Below are 24,946 nucleotides of genomic sequence, written 5' to 3'. Positions count from 1 at the left end.
GTGACAGGCTGACCCCCCACCCCTTCAACCTCTGCTGCAATGCTGGCAGCACTCATATGTCTATTTCCCAAAGACAACCTCTGGTTATGACGCTGATTGTGTGCACTAAACTTCTTTGGTTGACCATGGCGAGACCTGTTCTGAGTGGAACCTGTCCTGTTAAACCACTGTATGGTATTGACCACCATGCTGCAGTTCATCTTCAGGGTCTTGGCAATCTTCTTATAGCCTAAGCCATCTTTATGTAGAGCAACAATTCTTTTTTTCAGATCCTCAGAGAGTTCTTTGCCATGAAGTGCCATTTTGAACTTCCAGTCACCAGTATGAAAGAGTGAGAGCGATAACACCAAATTTAACACACCTGCTCCCCATTCACACCTGAGACCTTGTAACACTAATGAGTCACGTGAAACCGGGGATGGAAAATGGCTAATTGGGGCCAATTTGGACATTTTCACTTAGGGGTGTACTCACTTTTGTTGCTAGCGGTTTAGACATTAATGGCTGTGTGTTGAGTTATTTTGAGGGGACAGCAAATTTACACTTCTTTACAAGCTGTACACTCACTACTTTACATTGTAACAAAGTGTCATTTCTTCAGTGTTGTCACATGAAATGTGAGGGGTGTACTCGTTTCCTCATTAATATACACACAGCACCCCATATTGACAGAAAAACACATAATTTTTACATTTTTTTATTAAAAAAGAAAAACTGAAATATCACATGGTCCTAAGTATTCAGACCCTTTGCTCAGTATTTAGTAGAGCACCCTTTTGATCTAATACAGCCATGAGTCTTTTTGGCAAAGATGTAACAAGTTTTTCACACCCGGATTTGGGGATCCTTTGCCATTCCTCCTTGCAGATCCTCTCCAGTTCTGTCAGGTTGGATGGTAAACGTTGGTGGACAGCCATTTTAGGTCTCTCCAGAGATGCTCAATTGGGTTTAAGTCAGGGCTCTGGCTGGGCCATTCAAGAACAGTAACGGAGTTGGGAAGCTACTCCTTTATTTTAGCTGTGTGCTTAGGGTCATTGTCTTGTTGGAAGGTAAACCTTCGGCCCAGTCTGAGGTCCTGAGCACTCTGGAGAAGGTTTTTATCCAGTATATTCCTGTTCTTGGCTGCATTCATCTTTCCCTCGATTGCAAACAGTCGTTCTGTCCGTGCAGCTGAAAAACACCCCCACAGCATGATGCTGCCACCACCATGCTTCACTGTTGGGACTGTATTGAACAGGTGATGAGCAGTGCCTGTTTTTCTCCACACATATCACTTAGAATTAAGGCCAAAAAGTTCTATCTTGCTCTCATCCGACCAGAGAATCTTATTTCTCACCATCTTGGAGTCCTTCAGGTGTTCTTTAGCAAACTCCATGCGGGCTTTCATGTGTCTTGCACTGAGGAGAGGATTCCGTCAGGCCACTCTGCCATAAAGCCCCGACTGGTGGAGGGCTGCAGTGAATGGTTGACTTTCTACAACTTTCTCCCATCTCTCTGACTGCATCTCTGGAACTCAGCCACAGTGATCTTTGGGTTCTTCTTTACCTACCTTTACCTCTCTCACCAAGGCTCTTCTCCCCCGATAGCTCAGTTTGGCCGGACGGCCAGCTCTTGGAAGGGTTTTGGTCATCCCAAATGTCTTCCATTTAAGGATTATGGAGGCCTCTGTGCTCTTAGGAACCTTAAGTGCAGCAGAAATTTTTTTGTAACCTTGGCCATATCTGTGCCTTGCCACAATTCTGTTTTTGAGCTCTTCAGGCAGTTCCTTTGACCTCATGGTTCTCATCTGCTCTGACATGCACTGTGAGCTGTAAGTCTTATATAGACAGGTGTGTGGCTTTCCTAATCAAGGTCCTAATTCTAGTCCTAATCAAGTCCAATCAGTATAATCAAACACAGCTGGACTCAAATGAAGGTGTAGAACCATCTCAAGGATGATCAGAAGAAATGAACAGCACCTGCGTTAAATATATGAGTGTCACAGCAAAGGGTCTGAATACTTAGGACCATGTGATACACAATGGGGAATTTTCCTCTTGACGGGACTTTATAGGGCAGGAGTCTCAAAGCAGTACATCAACAAAGTATTAACAATAATTTTGTATTTTATTTATTAAAAAGTTTAAAAAGACATAACAATTGGTAAAAAAGGAAAGGAAAAAGCGGATGCCAGAATTTCAATTGATGATGATACAGCAATTATACATGACTTAACCCCACAAAGGCTGTTTCAGCAAGAGGAAAGCTGTACAGTGAATCCCGATGCGTTTCAAGGTTTTATCAATGTTGAGACCTCTTCTTCAGAGGCTGATAGTGAGGTATTTTATCTGTCTGAAGACATTTTATAGAAAAAAAATAAGATATAAATAAAAGAAAAAAGAAACAGAAACCAAAAAGTAAGATAAACAACACCGTATGAACCGAGCATAACACAATATTTGAATATATTAACATGACATAAACATCATAGTATAGTACAGAAAAAAGTTCTAACCGTGTTGTTTTTTGATCAGCATCATGTAGCATCTAATTAAAAATTAAAGGGACGGAATGGTTTGCCAGTAGGTTTCAAAACTAAAAGCCGCTGCTGTCACTGAGGGACCGAATGCGTCCCCAACCTAGGACCTTGTAAAATACCTCACTATCAGCCCCTGAAGAAGAGGTCTTAACATTGATAAAACCTCGAAACACGTCGGACTTCACTGTACAGCTTTCCTCCTGCTGAAACAGCCTTCGTGGGGTTAAGTGTACCTTTGAAATTTGTCATGTATAATTGCTGTATCATCATCAATTGAAATTCTGGCATCCGCTTTTTCCTTTCCTTTTTTACCAATTGTTATGTCTTTTTAAACTTTTTGATAAATAAAATACAAAATTATTGTTTATACTTTGTTGATGTACTGCTTTGAGACTCCTGCCCTATAAAGTCCCATCAAGAGGAAAATTCCCCATTGTGTATCTATATAGGGATGTGGGCAAGCTGTCTCTTTCCACAAAGTCCCGGTCACTATTCTATGTTTAGGACCATGTGATATTTCAGTTTTTCTTTTTTAATAAATCTGCAAAAATGTCAACAATTCTGTGTTTTTCTGTCAATATGGGGTGCTGTGTGTACATTAATGAAGAAAAAAAATGAACTTAAATGATTTTAGCAAATGGCTGCAATATAACAAAGAGTGAAAACTTTAAGGGGGTCTGAATACTTTCCGTCCCCACTGTGTGTGTGTGTGTATATATATATATATATATATATATATATATATATATATATATATATATATATCGCAAAACATTGTTTTTGCCTGCCTTTGTAAGAATGTTCCAGAAATAGTGTGGGAGGATAAGTCCCTGGGCTATGAATATCTGACCCTAGCCAATCCCTGGTAAGCTCACCCAGAAGATGTGGCTTGGGGTAAATGTTTGGGAGGATCTAATCAGAGGTCTCTTTCCCTGGGGTTTTCTCCCTGGGAGGGGTTGCATGCATGTGATTGTTTCAGAGATGGTACAGCTGCTGGGTCTCAACAGGTGTTATGGCTGAGAGCCCGATGGAAGCTGGAGTTTAGGAAACTTGCTGAAGAAATCTTGCCTGTAGAAGCTCAGCAGGAGAGTTTCACTGCTCACTAATGAAGAGACGCCCAAAAGTTGTTGCAAATCTTGTAACTGCTTGCATCGGGTCTCATATTGACTATCTGTTCTATCTTTCTTCAGAATCATTTCTGAGGCTGCAACTAAAGGGCCGAATACTGCTAAAACAGGATTTTTTAGGAAAGCTGTCCCCCAAGATGTATGTGCCTCTGGGTATCCTGCAAAAAAAAAAATTGCCTCCCTGCATTTGTAAAAGATCTGGGACTGAAAATTGGGCGAGCAGCCTATGAACAGGTAAGGGAGACCCAATTTATTTCCAGCCATCCCTCCAGGATTATCGCTACAGACAATTTTAAGGGGGCCTAAGAATTAAAGTAGGGAGTTTGGGCAGTAAAAAGGTAAGGCGCATGAGGAGCATTGTGATGTCATTGTGTACATTTAAAGTGGAGGGGCAGCATTTATTCGTGTGAACAAAAAAAGTAGAGGAGTTTGAGCAACATTTTAATAATATACCAAACAAATTGAAATCTTGATGAACAATTCTTTCTAAATATGTGAATACAACAAATATTGGACCAATACATTTTCTGGTTGATTTTGGGGTCTTGGACTTCAAAGAGTTGAGGATCACTGAATTAGAAGCCATTGCTCTCTGCAACAGGCAGAACATGCTCGGTTTAAATCCATACCTCATTTGCACAGATCGAGCAAGGTTTTTAAAATCTCTTCTGGAGAAGATAGAGGCTTAGAAAACATCCATGCTTTGCCTGATTACACAATGCACAAGATGCTGTTTAGTTGACACAGAACTACATACAGTACTAACAGAGTCTCTTTAAGAACTAAGACTATACTGTACTGTAGGCAACGAAAATAATTCAAGCTTAGAAACAGCATTTTGCTTCCTAGTAAACCTGAATTAGGCATCTCACAGGAGCATTTCACAGTCAAAAACAGCTGCAACAAACCCCAATTTCACTCCCCAGCCAGCTAATCAGCAAATGTCTGTTGCACACACCACTTATTTTGAGTAGATACTGGCTCTCAGAGCAATAAGTTATATCACAGTTTGAAGCAATTTTCAATGTATTTGTCGGAGAGGTGGTTCTATCTGATAGAAAAACTTGACAGATGAAAAAGCACCACTAAAATATTCATACAGCATTGGGTGGCCATAGATAGACAAATAAATGGAAATGATGGGCAGCAAGAAATTGAATATGTTCAAATGAATCATGGACCATGAGAACCTTGTGCAACCTTTTCAATTGGTCAGTGGGAAGATGCACCACCTATGCAGTTAAACTATTATCCCTTTCAATCTATAAAAGATGAAACAGACAGCTATTGGTGACTTACAATACTGTAAATAGAAATGCTGAGCCACCCAATCCTGACTTTCACTACTCCAAGCTGCTGCACACCCTGACATACAGGTAGCGTTCTCTACAACATTTTTTTAGTTTTTTTATGTGAGCACCGCTGTACACTAGCTCTTGGATGGTGGTGGAGACAAGTCCGCTTGACATTTTAAAGTGGTTCTAAAGGCAGAAGGTTTTATGCCTTAATGCATTCTAGGGATGAGCTTGATGTTCGGGACGAACATAAGTTCAACTCGATCATCGGGTGTTCGCCCGTTCGCAGAACAGCGAACATTATGGGGCGTTAGTGGGAATTTAGTATAGACTATATATTCAGTTTTTACTCGATATTTAGTCAGTGCAGGCAGTGTATTAATGTGTATATATATATATATATATATATATATATATATATATATATATATATATATATAAGAGAAAAAACCCAAATTGGGAAAAAGCTGCGCTTAGATTAAAAAATAAGAAGAAAAGCTGCCAGCACCCTAAAAAAGTCCTGTATCTGACCTCCAAAAGTATAATAAACAGCAAAGTGCAGCGCTAATAACATATGTGAAAAATTAAAATTGAGTTCCACCAAGTGACATGTAAAACAATTAGTGAAAAAACATATTACAAATAACCAATGAACTAAAATCACAAATGTATGTGAAAAAAAGTCCAAAAATTCTTGATAAGTCCACAAATAAAGTAAATAGATGAAGAACACCCATCCAAGAGAGGTTTGTGACAAAAGGTGCCTAGATATGGTCCACCAAAACGTGTGTGAGTAGAGTCTGCTTACCAGACGGCGATGACTGCTATTATGGCAGTCTCGCCCAGCATAGGGATTATGGTCTCCCAAAACCCAAGGTACAATACGGGATCGGTAGTTCTAACACTCCATCAGACTGGTGCTTAAAAAGCAGTCTGTAAACCTTCTAAAGCAGCCTTCAGAAGAAGGTCCATCTTCCATGTCTGCCCTCCTCCGGACGGGATGTAGGAGCCTCTCAGGTGACGCTCCGGCTCCCGGGATGCGGCTGTGTCCGAGGCTCCGGCTGGGAGAGAAGTGCGGCGAGTCCGGCGTATCACAGCTGAGTGTGCGGGGAGTCCTCCTCTCCTGTCCACCTCCGCCCACCACACTGTATGTCCCCCTGCACTCCTCTGATGATGTGCGAGGAAGAGGGTGGGGTGGCAGCAATGGGCGGACGGCTGAGTTCGGTAGTGTGGAAGCTGGATGTAGCTACATCCAGCTTCCACACTACCGAACTCAGCCGTCCGCCCATTGCTGCCACCCCACCCTCTTCCTCGCACATCATCAGAGGAGTGCAGGGGGACATACAGTGTGGTGGGCGGAGGTGGACAGGAGAGGAGGACTCCCCGCACACTCAGCTGTGATACGCCGGACTCGCCGCACTTCTCTCCCAGCCGGAGCCTCGGACACAGCCGCATCCCGGTAGCCGGAGCGTCACCTGAGAGGCTCCTACATCCCGTCCGGAGGAGGGCAGACATGGAAGATGGACCTTCTTCTGAAGGCTGCTTTAGAAGGTTTACAGACTGCTTTTTAAGCACCAGTCTGATGGAGTGTTAGAACTACCGATCCCATATTGTACCTTGGGTTTTGGGAGACCATAATCCCTATGCTGGGTGAGACTGCCATAATAGCAGTCATCGCCGTCTGGTAAGCAGACTCTACTCACACACGTTTTGGTGGACCATATCTAGGCACCTTTTGTCACAAACCTCTCTTGGATGGGTGTTCTTCATCTATTTACTTTATTTGTGGACTTATCAAGAATTTTTGGACTTTTTTTCACATACATTTGTGATTTTAGTTCATTGGTTATTTGTAATATGTTTTTTCACTAATTGTTTTACATGTCACTTGGTGGAACTCAATTTTAATTTTTCACATATGTTATTAGCGCTGCACTTTGCTGTTTATTATATATATATATATATATATATATATATATATATATATATATATATATATATATATATATATATATATATATATATATTTAAATATATATTTACACACAGTCTCGTATATGTATGTATATGTATATATATATATATATATATATATATATATATATATATATATATATATATATATATATATATATATATATATATATATATATATATATATGTGGGTTTTTTTGCTCATTAATGTACAAACAGCACCCCATATTGACAGAAAAACACAGAATTGTTGACATTTTTGCTGATTTATTAACCACTAGGCGCCCGCGCTATAGCCGAAAGACGGCTACAGCGCGGACTCCAATTGCCGGGAGGGCGTCCCTGGACGTCCTCCTGTTTACTTCCGCATTGCGCGCTCCCGCGGGCGCGCATCGCAGAAGTTTTGTGCTGGCCATGTCCCTCGGACACGGCCAGTCACAGATCGCCGTAAACGGCCAATGACAGCGGCCGTTTACAGTGCAATCGCTCTACCAATGAGAGAGGATCTCATATGTAAACATATGAGATCATCTCTCATCGCCGGCTCTCCCTCCTCACACAGAGACAGCGTGTGAGGAGGGAGAGCGAACCGCTGCTGCGGTAAGTGTAAAAAAAAAAAAAGAAAAATAAAAGTGTCCCCACTGTTATCTGTCCTGCCATCTGCCCCTGACAACTGTCCTGCCATCTGATCCACCCCTGCCATCTGTCCTGCCATCTGCCCCTGCCATCTGTCCTGCCATCTGCCCCTGCCATCTGTCCTGCCATCTGTCCCTGCCATCTGTCCCCAGTGCCATCTGTCCCCAGTGCCATGTATAAATGCCATCTGTCATCAGTGCCACATAGTGCCATTTGTCATCAGTGCCACCTGTCAGTGTCACGTGCCATCTGTCATCAGTGTCATGTGTCATCAGTGCCACGTATCAGTGCCATCTGTCATCAGTGTCATCAGTGCCACGTATCAGTGCCATCTGTCATCAGTGTCATCAGTGCCACGTATCAGTGCCATCTGTCATCAGTGTCATCAGTGCCACGTATTAGTGCCATCTGTCATCAGTGCCACGTATTAGTGCGATCTGTCAGTGCCATGTATTAGTGCCATCTTTCATTAGTGCCATGTGTCATCAGTGCCACATATTAGTGCCATCTGTCATCAGTGCCATCTGTCATCAGTGCCATTTGTCATCAGCGCCACATGTCATCAGTGCCACATATTAGTGCCATCTGTCATCAGTGTCACGTGTCATCAGTGCCACGTATTAGTGCCATCTGTCAGTGCCACGTATTAGTGCCATCTGTCATCAGTGTCACGTATTAGTGCCATCTGTCATCAGTGCCATGTATTAGTGCCATCTGTCATCAGTGCCACATCAGTGTCAGTGCCACGTATCAGTGCCATCTGTCATCAGTGCCACATCAGTGTCAGTGCCACGTATCAGTGCCATCTGTCATCAGTGCCACATCAGTGCCACGTATCAGTGCCATTTGTCATCAGTGTCACATGTCATTGTCCTGGTTCTCCAGGGCCTTCAAAAGTGTAATAGGTAGTCAACAAGTCAGATGTGTAATTTATGCTCCTAGAACACGTGATGGCGCTCCCTGCATGTTGGGCCTCACTATGTGGCCAGGCTGTGAAAAAGTCTCACACATGTGGTATCGTAATACTCAGGAGGAGTAGCAGAATGTATTTTGGGGTGTCATTTGTGGTATACACATGCCATGTGAGAGAAATAACCTATTACAATGACAATTTTGTGGGGGAAAAAAAAAAAAAAAATCTTCATTTTGCAAAGAATTGTGGGAAAAAATGACAACATCAAAAACCTCACCATGCATCTTACTAAATACCTTAGAATGTCTACTTTCAAAAAAGGGGTCATTTGGGGGGTATTTGTACTTTCCTGACTTGTTCGGGTGGCAAGAAATGAGATAGGCCGTCAGTACTTCAGATGTGATCAATTTTTTATGATTTGCACCATAACTTGTAGACTCTCTAACTTTCACAAAGACCAAATAATATCCACTAATTTGGGTTATTTTTACCAAAGATATGTAGCAGTATAAATTGTGGCCAAAATTTATGAAGAAAAATTACTAATTTGCAAAATTTTATCACAAAAACAAAGAAAAATGCGTTTTTTTTCAAAATTTTCGGTCTTTTTTCATTTATAGCGCAAAAAATAAAAAACCCAGAGGTGATCAAATACCACCAAAATAAAGCTCTATTTGTATGAAAAAAAGGACAAAAAATTCATTTGGGTACAGTATTACATGACTGAGTAATTGTCATTCAAAGTGTGAGAGCGCTGAAAGCTGAAAATTGGTCTGGTCACGAGGGGGGTTTAAGTGCCCAGTTGTCAAGTGGTTAAAAAAGAAAAACTGAAATATCACATGGTCCTAAGTATTCAGACCCTTTGCTGTGACACTCATATATTTAACTCAGGTGCTGTCCATTTCTTCTGATTATCCGTGAGATGGTTCTACACCTTCATTTGAGTCCAGCTGTGTTTGATTATACTGATTGGACTGGATTAGGAAAGCCACACACCTGTCTATGTAAGACCTTACAGCTCACAGCGCATGTCAGAGCAAATGAGAATCATGAGGTCAAAGGAACTTCCTGAAGAGCTCAGAGACAGAATTGTGGCAAGGCACAGATCTGGCCGAAGTTACAAAAACATTTCTGCTGCACTTAAGGTTCCTAAGAGCACAGTGGCCTCCATAATGCTTAAATGGAAGACGTTTGGGACGACCAGAACCCTTCCTAGAGCTGGCCGTCTGGCCAAACTGAGCTATCGGAGGAGAAGAGCCTTGGTGAGAGAGGTAAAGAAGAACCCAAAGATCACTGTGGCTGAGCTCCAGAGATGCAGTCGGGAGATGGGAGAAAGTTGTAGAAAGTCAACCATCACTGCAGCCCTCCACCAGTCCGGGCTTTATGGCAGAGTGGCCTGACGGAAGCCTCTCCTCAGTGCAAGACACATGAAAGCCCGCATGGGGTTTGCTAAAAAAAACACCTGAAAGACTCCAAGATGGTGAGAAATAAGATTCTTTGGTCTGATGAGACCAAGGTAGAACTTTTTGGCCTTAATTCTAAGCGGTATGTGTGGAGAAAACCAGGCACTGCTCATCACCTGTCCAATACAGTCCCAACAGTGAAGCATGGTGGTGGCAGCATCATGCTGTGGGGGTGTTTTTCAGCTGCAGGGACAGGACGACTGGTTGCAATCGAGGGAAAGATGAATGCGGCCAAGTACAGGGATATCCTGGACAAAAGCCTTCTCCAGAGTGCTCAGGTCCTCAGACTGGGCCAAAGGTTTACCTTCCAACAAGACAATGACCCTAAGCACACAGCTAAAATAATGAAGGAGTGGCTTCACAACAACTCCGTGACTGTTCTTGAATGGCCCAGCCAGAGCCCTGACTTAAACCCAATTGAGCATCTCTAGAGAGACCTAAAAATGGCTGTCCACCAACGTCTACCATCCAACCTGACAGAACTGGAGAGGATCTGCAAGGAGGAATGGCAGAGGATCCCCAAATCCAGGTGTGAAAAACTTGTTGCATCTTTCCCAAAAAGACTCATGGCTGTATTAGATCAAAAGGGTGATTCTACAAAATACTGAGCAAAGGGTCTAAATACTTAGGACCATGTGATATTTCAGTTTTTCTTTTTTAATTTTTTTAATTTTAATTTTTTAATCTGCAAAAATGTCAACAATTCTGTGTTTTTCTGTCAATATGGGGGAGCTAGTGAGAGTAGCCCAGTGGACAAGACCATACAGAGGTTTAACAGGACAGGTCCCACTCAGAACAGGCCTCGCCATGGTCGACCAAAGAAGTTGAGTGCACGTGCTCAGTGTCAAATCCAGAGATTGTCTTTGAGAAATAGACATATAGGTGCTACCACCATTGCTGCAGAGGTTGAAGGGGTGGGGGGTCAGCCTGTCACTGCTCAGACCATACGCCGCACACTGCATCAAATTGGTCTGCGTGGCTGTCGTCCCAGAAGGAAGCCTCTTCTAAAGATGATGCACAAGAAAGCCTGCAAACAGTTTGCTGAAGATAAGCAGACCAAGGACTTGGATTACTGGAACCATGTCCTGTGGTCTGATGAGACCAAGATAAATTTATTTGGTTCAGATGGTGTCAAGCGTGTGTGGTGGCAACCAGGTGAGGAGTACAAGGACAAGTGTGTCTTGCCTACAGTCAAGCATGGTGGTGGGAGTGTCAGGGTCTGGGGCTGCATGAGTGCTGCTGGCACTGTGGAGCTACAGTTCATTGAGGGAACCATGAATGCCAACATGTACTGTGACATACTGAAGCAGAGCATGATCCCCTCCTTTCAGGGACTGGGCCGCAAGGCAATATTCCAACATGATAACGACCCCAAACACACCTCCAAGACAAGCACTGACTTGCTAAAGAAGCTGAGGGTAAAGGTGATGGACTGGCCAAGCATGACTCCAGACCTAAACCCTATTGAGCATCTGTGGGGCATCCCCAAATGGAAGGTGGAGGAGCGCAAGGTCTCTAACATCCACCAGCCCAATGATGTCATCATGGAGGAGTGGCAGAGAACTCCAGTGGCAACCTGGGAAGCTCTGGTGAACTCCATGCCCAAGAGGGTTAAGGCAGTGCTGGAAAATAATGGTGGCCACACAAAATATTGACACTTTGGGCCCAATTTGGACATTTTGACCTAGGGGTGTACTCACTTTTGTGAGATACTGTATATCTACAGTGCATTCTGGGGTGTACTGTTTCTAATATACTTCAGGCGGTGTATTAATATATATACAGTCTCATATATATATATATATATATATATATATATATATATATATATATATACTCTGCATCCAGTGTAGCCTATATCTACAGTGCATTCGGTGGTGTACAGTTTCTAATACACTTCAGGTGGTGTACACTGTATCTAATGCACTTCTAGTGGTGTACACAGTACACAATACAGTGCAGCCGTAGTACAGATTCTAATACAGTGCAGGCGGTGTACACAGTATCTAATACAGTGTGTACAGTTTCTACTACACTTCTGGTGGTGTACATAGTACACAATACAGTGCAGCCATAGTACAGTATCTAATACAGTGCAGGCGGTGTACACAGTATCTAATACAGTGTGTACAGTTTCTACTACACTTCTGATGGTGTACACAGTATACAATACAGTGCAGCCGTTGTACAGTTTCTAATACAGTGCAGGCGGTGTACACAGTATCTAATACAGTGTGTACAGTTTCTACTACGCTTCTGGTGGTGCACACAGTATATAATACAGTGCAGCCGTTGTACAGTTTCTAATACAGTGCAGGCAGTGTACACAGTATCTAATACAGTGTGTACAGTTTATACTACTTTTCTGGTGGTGTACACAATATCTAATACAGTGTGTACAGTTTCTAATACACTTCAGGCGGTGTACACAGTATGTAATACAATGTGTACAGTTTCTACTACACTTCTGGGGGTATACACAGTATAAATTACAGTGCAGCCATTGTACAGTTTCTAATACAGTGCAGGTGGTGTACACAGAACCTAATACAGTGTTTACAGTTTCTACTACACTTCTGGTGGTGTACACAGTACACAATACAGTGTAGTGTGGTGTTGCAAAACAAAAAATATATCATGTCCTGAAGCCCACCAAGGAGAGGCAGACGCTCACACCACTAAAAGAGGGCAAGCAGCCTCTGTGTTTACAGTCAACAGTGGTGGTCATGGACATGGTGCATCCTCTGCAGGTGGCCGTGGGGCACACTTGTCCTTTTTTGCTGCTGCTGGCCATGTTATTGAGCCACAACATGCATAAGAGTTGGTGGAGTGGATAACAAAGCCACCCTCATCCTCCTCATCCTCTGTCACCCAGGCTTAGAGTAGTTTGCCTTCCAATGCAGCTGCCAAAGCAGCCTATTTCACCGGCTCCTTGTTCACAGTCACTCCTTCTGTACCCCCACCATCATGCACGGAGGAGTCCCCAGAATTATTCAACCACAGTGTTGGGTGCTTGCTGCTGGAGGATGCGCAGTGATTTGAAGGCTCTGATGTTGGTTTCCAGGTTGAGGAAGGAAGTAACGTCAGCCTAGAGAGAGGGGGTGCCACAGAAGGACAAGAAACTGAACAGCAGCCGCTTGGGCACCACATGCGTGACCAGACATATGACGATCTGCCATGCAGTCCGTTAGCAACAGCAATTTGAAAGACCCACATCATAGAAAAAGGCAGACTTCTCCTTGCTCCTCATCTGGGATCTCCAACCCTACTGTACCTCCAGTCCTTTCAAAAACCTGCACTGAGAGGAATGAAGGTATAGCAATAGGTGTCCCAAGTACTTGCAGCCAATCTGCTAGCAGTACACCACCAATTGATTTTAGCAGTCAAATTTCGATACCCCAGTTGCTGAACCGTAAAAAGAAATTCAGTCCCAGCCATCCACATGCTCAGCGTCTAAATGCTAGCTTGGCCAAATTGCTAGCACTGCAACTGCCACCTTTTCAGCTGGTAGACTTTGCCCCCTTTCATGAATTTGTGGAACAGGGTCTCCTGAGGCAGGCCAGAAAAGCCTGTGGTCATTTCTGCCGGTCATATAATGCTAGTGCTCGGCTGGCTGACATTCAAAGGGAATGCAACCTGCTCACCAACCGCATTTGTGGCATGCCCCCCATGAGGAACTCAAAGTTGGCAATGCTGCAGTGGCTGCACACACAGCAGAGGGCCATCAATGAGTACCTGCTGTGCGAGTATGGTACCGGGACAGGGGAGTTTGGCTTCTTTTCGCCAGTGGCTACTGATCAAGTATGCATGCACTGTCCTGTCACCATTTGAGGCCACAAGGATGGTGAGCAGTGACAATGCATGCATCAGTGACACTGTCCCTCTAGTCTTCCTGCTGGAGCACGCGCTTCGTGGAATCATGGACAGGGCCCTTGAGGCAGAACAGCGGGAGGTAGAGGAGAACTTCCTTTCCTCTCAAGGCCCCCTTTATCCAGATAGCATTCCTGTGGGCCCGCAAAACACATAGGAAGAAAAGGAGGAGGAGGATTGTGTCAGCATGGATGTAGAGGATAACACTCAGCAGCAGTCTTCAAGGGATGGTTTTCAGTCCCCAGAAACCCAAAGAGTTGTACATGGCTGGGAGGAGGTAGTTACAGATCATGTGATCCTTAGTGACCCAAAAGACCCAGAATCGAATGCCAAACCTAAGCTGCATGGCCTCCCTGATTCTGCAAAGCCTGTGAAAGAACCCTAGGATTCGTGGTATCAAGAATAGGGATCATTACTGGCTGAAAACCCTTCTTGATCCACGTTACAAGGGTAAGGTTGCATAACTTATCCTGCCTTCGCAGAGGGAGCAGAGGATGAAACATCTTCAGGAGGCCTTGAAGAAAGGTTTGTGCAACGCATTTCCAGACCCTGGGAGGTTACCATTTTCTGGTGCTGGACAACATGTTGCTGAGGCTTCGTTCAGTCAGAGGAAGAACGGTGGAGAAGGTTGTCGGCTGTCCGATACCTTTAAACAATTTTTTAGTCCTCAGCGCCAAGATTTGATCAGTTCAAGCAACCATCGCCAGCTTCTGCATTATACGGTGCAGGAATATCTAGGGACAAGAGAAGACTTGTAGACCTTTCCAACAGAGCATCCACTGGGTTACTGGGTCTTGAGGATGGACCACTGGCCAGAACTTGCTCAATATGCAATTGAGCTATCGGCCTGTCCTGCATCCAGCATGCTTTCTGAACACACGTTGAGTGCTGCTAGAGGATTTGTAACGGATCAAAGAGTGCGCCTGTCCACAGACTCCGTTGATAGATTCATATTCATAAAAATAAATCAGTCTTGGATCAGCAGCTATCAAGCACCTGATGCTGATGTAACTGATTGAATTTGCTATGGATGTGGGATCCCTTGAAGACTGCCTATGCTGACTATCCTATTCTGCTTCAATCTCGATGAAGCTAGCTTCCAACAATATTTTTGGTTTAGGGCACCACCACCCAAGGCCCAATTTTTCTGCCCCTGTCTAACAGGGGCATGTAATTACAATTTTTGATATAATATTTAAACGCAGCTTCCGTTCCTGCGCCCAACAAGAGTATCTGTGAGGGGTTACAGTGTTGTGGCACCACCACCACCCAAGGCCCAATTTTTTTGCCCCTGTTTAACAGGGGCATGTAATTACAGTTCTTGATATAACATTTCACAGCAGGGTCCGTTCCTGCACCCAACAAGAGTAACTCTGAGGGCTTACAGTGTTCTGGTACCACCAACACCTAAGGCCCTATTTTCTGCAGAGTATATAGGGCAGGCCGCATAGTATATATACTGCTGTTCAGATTATATGGGGCCTGGGGGACCCCCATGCCATTTTTTTCTTTAAATTTGGTGCAGGGTTCCCATTAATATCCACGCCAATTTTTTTGGGTATTTTTGGTATTTTTATCTATATTGCCAGGATCCGACAATACATTACAGCCGCGAGCAGTTTTAAATTATGTTTTTTCCTTTAGAAATGTAATTTTGCTGTGGCACTGTTATAAACATGGGAAAGATGCGCTAATTTACAGGCATACTAAGGACACATCCCCCCCCCCCCCCCGGCACTTTAAGCATTATTAAAATCACTGCTCCCGAAAAAACGGCTATTTTTAAAACTTTTTTTTTGCATTGATACATGTCCCCTGGGGCAGGACCTGGGTCCCCAAACCCTTTTTTATGGCAATAACTTGCATATAAGCCTTTAAAATGAGCACTTTTAATTTTTCATGTTTGTGTCCCATAGACTTTAATGGTGATCACTTGTTTGCACAAATTTCTTGCCTGTTCGCATGTTCTGCTGCGAACCGAACCGGGGGGGGGGGGGGGGGTGTTTGGCTCATCCCTAATGCATTCTATGCATTAAGGTAAAAAATCTTCTTGTTGCAGCTCCCCCTCAGCCCCCTTTTATACTTACCTGAGCCACATCTCGATCCAGTGATGTGCATGAGAACAGCGACTTTCCCACATCTCTCTCCTCATTGGCTTACACAGCAGTGGGAGCCATTGGCTCCTGCTGCTGTCAATCACAGCCAGTGAGCAAATGTGGAGAGAGCAGGGGGCAGGGCTGGGTCACGTCTATTAAACAATAAATAAACAATAAACAATGTCCACTTACAGGAGCGTGGCTTGGGAGCAAGCCAGCTCGAGTGCCCCTGTAGAAAGAGGCTTGCTATTGGGTGCACTCAGCGGAGGGGGGAGGAGCCAGGACCAGTGTCAAAGGACCCAAAAAGAAAAGGATCAGGGGTTCCCTGTGCAAGACCATTGCACAGAGCAGGTAAGTATAACAAGTATAGTAGTCGTATTTCCACTAAGTCCTGTTGCTTGTCTTAACAGGCTCATGGCAGGTGAAGAAAGCTGTACAACTGCTTCAAAATCATTCTGCTCATAGAAGGCAGGTGCGACTGCTCAATAATGACCTAGAAAAAGATTCTCCGATTAAGAATTGACCTAGCTACTATACTTGGATATTTGGCAAAATGTATTTAACATAACAGAACATGTTCAGTTGAATGTGACTAACTACTACTAGCTACATCATGACCTGGATGAATTAGAACAGTCATTCTCACCTAGAGTTCCACAGACCCCTAGTTGAAAATGGCTGCTCTACAAAGATTCTCCCACTTAGAACTCAACAAAGCTACTTGGACAAGTGGCAAGATTTCCTCAAGGTTACAGAACAAGTCTAGTTGAATGTGGCTAACTACTACTAGCTATATCATGACCTGGGTAAATTAGAACAGCCATTCTCAACTAGGGTTCTGTGTAACCCTAGGGTTCTTCAAAAGGTTTCCTGAGTTGTGGCTTATTGATTAACTCAGTTGAAATTGCTTGGATAAGCCACAGAGCCAGCAACATAACACCTGTGATCTTTTTACTTGTCTTGAAAGGAGACATTCTGACCACAAGTGTAAATATGGGCGTCCGCAGAACTTTTTTCAGGGGGGGCATCATTTTAGGTCACCCATGCTCCGCTCCTTTTTGACAATTTCATGAAGAGGAGGGGCTTTATCATTATCACATAAAGCGTGATAACCCCCCCCCCCCCTTCCACTGCCACATTTGGCACTTTTTGGGGGGGAGAATGTACCTGGTTTTGCTGTGGCGATCTGAGCCACATACAAAACCATGCAAAATATGCTGCTACCACAGCAAGTGAAGGTATAAATAAACATACAATTAGGCAATTGATCAATTACAAAAAAAAAAAACTACACCTGCATGGTGAAGCATTGGCTTAAGCCAGTGGAGATATTAAATTCTATATGGGCACAATAGCATCTTTATGGGCACAACAGCAGCTATAGCTATATGGGCACAACAGCAGCTTTATGGGCACAATAACATCTTTATGCTATGTTGCTGTGCTTAACCACTTGCCTACAGGGCACTTTCACCCCCGTCCTGCCCAGACCAATTTTCAGCTGACAATTGCACAGTCATGTAATACTGTACCCAAGTAACATTTTTATCATTTTTTTTATACAGATAAAGCTTTCTTTTGGTGGCATTTAATCACCACTGGGTTTTTTATTTTTTGCTATGTAGCGCCCACCTACTTAGGTGTGTGCTAGATTAGATAGTTAGGTTTAAGGGTAGGCTAAATTACCAGTGTTTTACCCTGTGGTGTAAGCTGGTGGGTTTGATTGGCATGGGAGGTTGATTAGAGTAGGGGAAGGTGTGGCCACCTACACTCTGCCTGTGTAGTTTCCTTCATTTTTCATGACCTGATCTGGAAAGTGGGAGGAATACTGGAATAGAGTGGCAGGTAGTTCTGGGGACCCCTCTGGACCAATCATTAATTTGTTTGGGTAGAGGCGGGACATGTATAAAAGGCAAGGTCACATGCTTCTGGGGGTTCTGTGGGAGTTTGGAGATCCAGAGAGGAAGGATGTAGAGACTGTTACAGCTTTGGTGCTCTCCCCTGCGGGGGAGGGAGGAGAATATGCATGTGGAGAAGAGACGGCAGGAGATCTTACATGGAGGTCGCTACTACTGACAGATACAAGGACTGGGAGAGGATCTTCTGTGGAATCATGGATGGTCGCTCAGTAACACATGTGAGTCTAACCCAGGGGAACAGTGCTTCTAAGAGACTTTAAAGGGGTTAGAGTGCGGGTCCAGGAAAAGAAATAGAAGTGGGCCTTAAAGAACTAACACCCTGAAGGAATCCAGAAAGTCACATCTCTTGGACTTTATTCAGAGCATCGTCCTTGAAGATTAAATTAGAAGTGCTGTGCAGTCAGGAAATAGTGACTAACAGAAGGAAAGAAAGATGCATTACATATTTGGAACCAGGTGCGAGATGGAAGTTCTATCAGGAGAAGGCTTTACATATTCTGGATGGAGTGATGTGTTTACATTGCCTAAATGTCTTGGGAGTTATTCAGAGTGGCTTTCAATGCAATCCAGCAATGACTACTAGAAGCAAAATAAAGTTCTAAAGTTTAAATGTTCATGGACTGTCTGTCGTGTCTATTTGTGAGGGAAAGGGGGGTAACGGGAACACACTTCAGGAAAGAACAAACTACCCAGCAGCTTCTACGGGGGTAGTCCGCTTCAGCTATAAAAAAAAAAAATGAGCGTTCTCTTATCATGTTTGACTTTACTTTCCTGCACTTTCCTCCCTAGTGTATGGACACCTTGCTGATTCGGGGGGGGCTGGGGGGGCACTTGACCCTCCTTGCCCCCTCCTGCGGACACCCGTGAGTGTAAAGGGGGTATTCTGCCCTGATCACCAATGTAAAGGGCATGTATCCCAATGTATCCCAATGCCATGTAATTACAGTATTTAATTTCAATGGTTCCTCTGGGGTAGAAAGGTTGAGAAAGGCTGAACCTTCACAGACAGAATATCCAATTGATTGCCAGGTTCTTCTTCCAAAAGTCCATGCCCAATCCAAGCTGACGGATGCTGACACATCCACCCAGTGATAGCTGATAAGAAAATCCTTGCCTAGAGATCTCAAACAACTCTTGACCTAAAACAGACAAAAGAGAGCCAGAAGCTGCCCAATTCAAAATCCTTAACCACGTTAAACTAAAAGGGGTGTCATGAAGTGGCCCCAATCCCATGGAGCCACTTCATGATTCTCGTGGCCCTAACAAAATTCTAGTAAGAATACACACCATTCTTGTATTTTGACAATATTTCTTTAGCTTGAATTTCAGCTTGATTGGACCAGCTTGACCCAATATTAGTATATATGTGCCATACCTGTGGGTTCGCCTTGAAAGATGGAAATCACTGTAGTAGGCACCACTACTACAGTGATTGCTGCTAGCTTCCAGGTCTCATGCCAATTGGCTGCTCTGCTGTTTGGTGAACATGTGGGGGTTGATTTACTAAAACTTAGGAGTACAAAATCTAGCTCTATGTAGAAACTAATTAGCTTCCAGGTTTTTTGAACAAGCTGAAGTTAGAAGCTGATGCACAGCTTCACCAGATTTTGCACTCTCCGGTATTAGTAATCCACTCCATGGTGTCACTTGTTTGGCGTGAGTGCTGTTCAGAGAATGCTTTGCATTTTATCAATGAATGCAGAGTTCTCCAAATGTATGAGGTTGAGAGGTGGGGCACTGAAGTCACGATCTCCATGTTGTTTAACCAAAGAATGCTTTGCGTTCATTGAGAGTGAAATAAAAAGCATTCCCCTAAATGACACCTGTGCCAAGGAAGGAAGAATGCACTGGAGCTGGAGAGCGTCCAGAGAAGGGCAACAAAGCTAATAAGGGAGCTGGAGGACCTCAGTTATTAGGAACAACTACAAATATTAAACATATTCTCCCTGGAGAAGAAACGCTTAAAGGGTAACTCCACTTTCGTGGGAATAAAAAATTGCAAACTAAATAAATAAATAATATAGTGTATACAATTGTGACTCAAGTCATATTGTAATTGAATGTTCTTAAAATGTATCTTTCCTTTTCATTCTGCAGCTCTGTAATGTTCTTTAAAATGCAATGCCATATGTCTCCCTGGAGGCATTCTTTACACAGATGGTGTACAGAACACCCCCTGAAAATGTAATTTCCTGCATGTGTGATTGGCTTACTGATTCTCCCAGAAGTCTGCACTAAGATCCAAGTCAGATTTTGGGCATCCCCTGCAACAAAAATTTAATTTTTAGTGAGATTCTTCCAAAGGGAAATCACATCTAAAGCCTAGTACACACGGACCGAATTCTAGGTGACATCAGCCAGTTCAATAAAAACCAGCCAACCAAGCAGCACAAACAGGCTCTTTCCCCAAAGAAACTATGGAGGCACTTATCGTAGCAATCCCTAAACCAGGGAAATCACCCTTAAACCCTGTGAACTTTAGGCCCATCTCATTACTAAATAGCGATATTAAAATTTACGCCAAATTTCTGGCCAACAGACTCCAACCCCTAATAGCCACTTTGCTGCACCCAGATCAAGTGGGGTTTATTAAAGGACGTCAAGCTCCCGAAAGCAACAGAAAATTCATTAACTTGATCCAGTGGGCAGAAAATTATCAGACGCCTTCTCTGCTCCTTTCTCTAGATGCAGAGAAGGCGTTTGATCATGTACATTGGGGCTATCTCAAACAAGTTCTGACTACGTTTGGTATAACAGGACCTTTTGAGCAAGCCATACTAGATTTGTACTCTAATCCTAGTGCTAAAGTATGGATCTCTGGTATGCTGTCAGACCCATTCACCATCACAAACGGCACCAGGCAGGCATGCCCTCCATCACCTCTCATTTTTGTGTTAGTCATTGAGCCACTGGCAGGATCTATCCGTGCATGTTCAGCAATAAAAGGCCCAATGGTTGGAGCATACAATCGCGTTATACGCAGATTACATTCTTCTCGCCCTAACAGACCCCCTCTCCTCTATCCCTGCCCTCCAACACGTCTTAAAAGAGTTTGATTAATATCCTTATACAAAGTTAATGACTCTAAATCGTTTATGCTGCCACTACAACTTTGTCCATCACTTCAAAAACAAGTCTCATCGATTTCCTCTTTCTCATAGGCGCACTCCTCTCAAATAACATACTTGAGTATTAAATTGACATCCCCAGGTAGACATATTTTCAGGACAAATTACTCATTTTTGCTCAGTAGACTCTCTGACCTTTCTAAAGTCACAGCATCGTGCAGAATAGCTCTCAATGGAATGTTCATCCTCCCACACATGTTATATATTTTTTAGAACCACTCCCCTTCCTATATTAGCAACTAATCTCAAGACCCTGCAAAAAATAGTGAACACCTTTCTATGGAATAATAAAAGAGTAAGAGTGTGGAAAGAGTCAATGTTTACACCTGTCTCCCATGTGGGACTGGGCGCTCCTGATCTTGCTAAATATTACATGGCTTCTATTTTGGACCGAACAAAATTCTGGTGGTCCCCCACAAGAGACAAGAGATGGATCCAAATCGAACAATAAGCTCTATCCTATGACCTCCGTGCTCTGCTAGGAGCCACTACGCTCACCCGCAGAATCCCCAGATCCTTTTTGGGCACAGCCAATGCTACCCTCTGAACTTGGCTCTCTATCCTAAAGCTTTCTAAGAGAACCCACAAAACGATTGACTCAAACACTCCACTTTCAGCATTACCCCTGCTAATCCCGGACCTGGGCATCAAATCCTGGATGAGCTGAGGTCTCAAACGACTGGTTAAACTATTTGACCATCAACGAATGTTCTCTTTCCTGGACCTTACCAAATCATTTGACATTCCTCATAAAAACTTCTATAAGTACTTACAAATCCACCATCTCCTCTCCACCTCAAAGAAAGGGGATGACCCCCTACTAAATTCAATCTACATGCTATTTACCTCTTAAAAACTCTCTAAAAAAGGGATCTCCCTGATCAACACAGCCTTGTGTTCTAAGATGCTCCCAGACAAACCACTAGACATGAAGCTGATTTAGAAGCTACATACACAATACAGCAATGGCGTCAAGCCCTCCGACGACCCAAGAAAATGTCCCGCTGCATTTCACACTGGGAAACAGTTCAAAAAGTAGTACATAGTTGGTACCTTACACCATAAGTATTATCTAATCGCTACCCTGGCACCCAATCCCCATTATGTTGGAGGAAGTGCGGGCGCCTAGGCTCCATCAGCCACATCTGGTGATACTGCCCAAAATTTGAAGCTTTCTGTAAAGAGATATCTGCCTTTATCTCCTCTACTACCAGTGGTGGCCCGTCCATAGGGGGCGCACGGGCGCTGCATCCCCCAAGCTAGTCATAAAAAAAAATTTTTTAAAAATGTCCATGCGCCGGACACTCAGCTGCCTATGGGAAGCTTTCCCAGCTTGCAATCAGCTGATTGCAACTGGGAAGCTGATTCGTCTGTGTTTAGGAAGTGTTCAGGGTGCAAGCAGTGAGCCCCGAATGCTTCCACTCTACAATTATTTGTCTCTTTAGCCTCCTGTGCTGTTTTGATTGGCGAGGATCAGAGGAAGGTGGGTGGTGCTTTTTTCGGCACCACTTCCGGTTTTCGAGCCAGCGCTCATTGTGCTGTGGACTATGCGATGCATGGTTAATTAGGGAAGGCTTGATAGGCGCCTCTGTGATTTTGGCCGGTGTCTTGCCGAGAAAGTTCCCTCGGCGGATAAGGACCCCCCTGTACTGCGCAGGCGCAGCGCCTGCGCAGTACGAACTACTATCACCTGCCGGAGATAGCCGAAGCTCAAAATCTTCAATCAGCTGTACACGGCGCCTGCGCCCTAGGTCCAGGTTCCTTCCCCACCATCCAAGTGGACCTAGAGGGGGAATAAAAAGGAGCCGAGTGAAGCAAGGCGGTGCCCGAAGCGTGGCGAGCAAAGCAAGCCCGCGAGGGGCCCTCTTACAGGTGCCGTGTACAGCTGATTTTCACCTATTCACCTTCGGCTATTTCCACCGGATCCTACTGCGCAGGCGCAGCGCCTGCTCAGTAGAGGGGGGTCCTTATCCGCCGAGCGGAACTTTCTCTGCAGAACACCGTTTAAGGCTAACTTAACTGCCGGCGCTGCAGACTCAGTCTGCACTCAGGCTCTGACACTGACAGCTGCCCCTCCGCTCCGCACACACTTCCCTGTGCATCTCTGCTCGGTCTCAGTCATGACCAGTGTAGTCCAGATTTTACCCCCATCTTGTACTTACCAAAAACAGGCCACCCATACTCCAACCCCCATACCTTCCTAAATAATGAGACCACACCATACTTCTGGAGTATAAAATGGCCACGACAGCCTCTTTATTAACACCGTATAAAATTAACTCCAATATCAAAACTTTAAATATATAAATAACATATATATATAACATATATATATAACCTCAGGTAACGATCAACCTATTTAAACCAATCTATTGGTCAGTGACGGAGCTACACCCTATTTTACCACCCATCAAAAACAGTACACTGCGGGCACCATGATTTAAACTGAATAAGGCCTCCAGCTGTACCGCTCGGAGACAACCCCTACCCGCAGTGCAACATACCGGTATTCCATTTCGGAATACACAGGAGGGGCCATACTATTGATGACCCCCCACCCCATTTTAACCTTTCATTTACCGCTACCGTCACCGACCAACATCAAAAAACCAGCCATCCAGCTGTCATGACGACGCTCATCCACTGATCCTGAAACGAAAAACACACACATTAACCGGCACAACAACACATCACCTAGGGAGGGAGGGTGGGAGATTCTGCCTCCTTGTGTCTTTTCACCCCACGCACTGCCCGTTCTGGCTCCACCCCCACCTTATAACTGGACACTCCCCCCAACTTTCCTCCTCTCTCCTCCCCCTACCTTTTCCCAAAACTTAACCCTGTGTGTCACTAGACACACTGTCATGCCCGGCCCTGCTCTAACTTCATTTCTTTCATCGCTCCGGGCCTTACTTGACCAGTGTAGTCCAGATTTTACCCCCATCTTGTACTTACCAAAAACAGGCCACCCATACTCCAACCCCCATACCTTCCTAAATAATGAGACCACACCATACTTCTGGAGTATAAAATGGCCACGACAGCCTCTTTATTAACACCGTATAAAATTAACTCCAATATCAAAACTTTAAATATATAAATAACATATATATATAACATATATATATAACCTCAGGTAACGATCAACCTATTTAAACCAATCTATTGGTCAGTGACGGAGCTACACCCTATTTTACCACCCATCAAAAACAGTACACTGCGGGCACCATGATTTAAACTGAATAAGGCCTCCAGCTGTACCGCTCGGAGACAACCCCTACCCGCAGTGCAACATACCGGTATTCCATTTCGGAATACACAGGAGGGGCCATACTATTGATGACCCCCCACCCCATTTTAACCTTTCATTTACCGCTACCGTCACCGACCAACATCAAAAAACCAGCCACAGCCCGAAAGGATGAAACCTTATCCTTAAGGGCCCCTCCACACCCTCAAAGCCTTCTGAATTCCGTCCTGCAATCCCATAGACCAAAGATCAATCCCTACATCCGTGAGGTGAACCCCATCCTTTCTCAAATAGAGGCCTACATTTAACTCCAATTCTCTGTGACGAATCACCATGCCCCCTTGTTGCACTATAAACCTTCCAACCACCCTATTAACTCTTATCCGAGCCTTGTTGATTCTTTCCACTGACCTGGCATTGCGCCACGTCGTACGTGCCACAATATCTGACCATAACAGCAGTGTCTGCGGAAATTTAGAACGGATGTGTAACAAATCCGCCTTAACAGCCGCTATCAGCTCCCTGACAGTACTTACTCCAAAATCATTGCCCCCGGCGTGAATAACCAACACATCCGGTGGCCTATCGAGCCATGCATATCTCTCCACCTCTGGCACCACTCTACCCCACAACATGCCTGGTCTCCCCAACCATCTGATAAACGCCTCCCTCCTTGATATGCCCAACTGCCTACCATCGGGTCTCGCATCACCTCTCCTTGCCCCCCAACACACATACGAGTGTCCTAGTATCCAGA

The sequence above is a fragment of the Aquarana catesbeiana genome, linkage group LG02 (genome assembly GCF_042186555.1).
Source record: "Aquarana catesbeiana isolate 2022-GZ linkage group LG02, ASM4218655v1, whole genome shotgun sequence".
Classification (NCBI taxonomy): Eukaryota; Metazoa; Chordata; class Amphibia; order Anura; family Ranidae; genus Aquarana; species Aquarana catesbeiana.
The sequence above is the reverse complement of the archived record's forward strand: the minus strand, read 5'-3'. Positions refer to the sequence as shown.